Source organism: Apaloderma vittatum, unplaced genomic scaffold (genome assembly GCF_000703405.1).
Source record: "Apaloderma vittatum isolate BGI_N311 unplaced genomic scaffold, ASM70340v1 scaffold30272, whole genome shotgun sequence".
Taxonomy (NCBI): domain Eukaryota; kingdom Metazoa; phylum Chordata; class Aves; order Trogoniformes; family Trogonidae; genus Apaloderma; species Apaloderma vittatum.
The window spans coordinates 1-2,502 of NW_009702407.1; positions in this window are offsets into that span (position 1 = coordinate 1).

The following is a 2,502-nucleotide window of genomic DNA, read 5'->3' on the forward strand; positions in this document are numbered from 1 at the left end:
GAATGGCTCCCGGAGATTTCAATTTTGGCCAGGAGTCCTGGAATGCCTCTAAACTACAGACGTTAGAGTCAAATTGCTGCTTTCCTGCCTGTCTAATATCCTCTTTTTTCACTTGGATTCAACTTCACTAATGCCAAATCACACCAAATTAGGGTGCTGGGTGAGTTTTGGTACGTGCTAATGCTTAAGCGTCGCGTTTCATTTGCCAGAATTTTATGTTCTTTCATTTCTTGGAGATTTATTTCGCGCGTGCTTTTCCTGTGAATTGCCACAGCAGAAACGCCTGTTTTTTAGACGCAAAGTCTCGCAGCATTCGGTGCAGCCACGCGCGCGTTGCCCACGGTCAAACACGGCACAGTCGGCAGCTAAAGTGATTTAATTTTTATTTGCACGCTCCATGTGCATGAACAAATCCAACATACAAGATAGCGTTACATACCGGAGGTTAGCGTACAGCGTTATGCAGTTCCACACAGGGCGAGTTAGGTTTTTTGCCTTTTTTTTTTTTTTTTCTCCACACAAAGTTGTAACTGTCCAAGTTAATTTTACAATAGAAGACACAAGGTAAAGAATAACCACACCTGGGAGATTTTACAGTGAGTCCGCTGTCACTTACTGTCTATTTTACGTTTTAAAAAATATATATCTGCACATCTTCGGTTTCCTATTATTCCAGAAGAGTGTTGGAGCTACTCCTATCTGCCCGCTCGCCTACGTCTATTTACCCTGAGCATGTTTCCTTGACGAGAAGTTCATCTTTCCTTTTCGACTAAAGGAATCTTAAAGGAGATCATCTAAGCTAATCATGCTTTTCACACCGAAGGGGAAAAGGGAACCGTGTCGTCAGCGTTAGTGCGTCCTATTCCGACGTTCGGGGCGGTGCCGGAGGAAAAGTCGTGAGGGTTGCCGGACTTCAGCAACGCCAATCGCTTAGTGCAAAAACTGGGACTGAACCGGAGCTACACCCGTTTCCGAGGGGGACCGTGGGCTCTGGGTCGTGGCTGGGAGCCACTCGCAGACCGTCGAAGGCAAAGAAAACCTGCTCCGACCTCGGGCTCGACCCGGCGCAAACGGAGCCCGCGCTGCCGTACGAGGCTGAGAAAGCGAGAGCCTCGGCTTCAGCGTGACTTCTGCTGCTAAAGAGACGCTGCCTGGAAGGGAGTTTTGAGGAGCAGCTCGCTATGAGGGGGAAAATTCAGCTTTCCAAACCGATTTCTTAGGAAGGGGCAGCCAAGCGTCGCCAGCGGACAAAGCGCTGCCTGTTCGCACCAAGAGCCCTCCCGGCAGCTGCAGCGTTACGCGGCGGCCGGAGAGGAAACCACGGACAATTCGTTCCATTATTCTGCTTCCATCAGGACGAAGGGACTATTTTTTCCAACAGGGCTCTAAAATTCAGTAGTTGAGTCCTGTACGTAGTTAAATGATCTTAATTTTTTTTAAATTATGATACATTATTTACACTCCCCAGAGCCCAGCCCAGCCCGGCTGCCCGGAAGCAGCCAAACGATTACCAAAAACTCGTGGTTTCTCCGTGCCCCTGCGCACGTGCCCCTCCGCTGCGTGTTTCCGTTGGAGTAATTTGAATTTCTACAGCCCGTTCTAACCATTTCCGCTCAGGCTACCAACGATGTTTACGATCAATTAGTTGCTGCCAATTACCGTCCTTACATCTTTCCTGGCTCGAACGTAACCAGCAGCCACACGGAGGTACCTGCTGCTGGCCAACCAGCTCGTGGCGTTTGACCACGGGATCGAACGCGGCCGCTTCCCGACGGGTGTTTGCGGAACGGCACGAACTTCAGTTCCAACCAGGGCCTGGGCAGCGGGAAGAGCCCGGAGCGCTCCAGGGTTTTGCACCGGGGAGGCGAAGGCGAGCGCATCCCGCATCTCCAAAGTCGTTCACGATTTAAGAACTGGCTCGAGCCGCCTCGAAACTCGGAGAATTCCCTTCCCGAAGAGCCTGACACGCTTTGCAGGGCCAGGCTCTGCCCTGCGCTTGCTCTGTTGGTTTTTTGACCCTCGCGGGTAACGACAAGATCATATGTGGCACAACTCTCCTCCACAAAGGGAGGCTTTGCCATTTTTTCATTTCAAACCTCTTCCCCCAAGGTCCTGCCCTCTCTCAGGTCACTGTCAGAAAACTTACAAACGTGGAGAATTTCACATTTACTGTTTCAAAGCCTCGGCAAGAGTGTTCTTACCCTGCACAGGTGGGGTTACGGGTCTCTACAGGAAGAAAAGAGGGGGGGTTCCCCAGGCCTGTGAGCTCACAAGGGGATCAGCTCGGTGGTGCCTGAGCTTTAGTCGCGAATCTTTGAGGCTGCGACCTTAGAGCTCCACGACAAGCACGTCCTAAGAGCGAGCGCTTCCGCACCCGAGAGCAGAATTATTCCTTCTCCGGGGGAAAGGGCCGTTTCCCCCCGCACCCGGCAGCAGAATTATTCCTTCTCCGGGGGAAAGGGCCGTTTCCCCCCGCACCCGGCAGCAGAATTACTCCTTCTC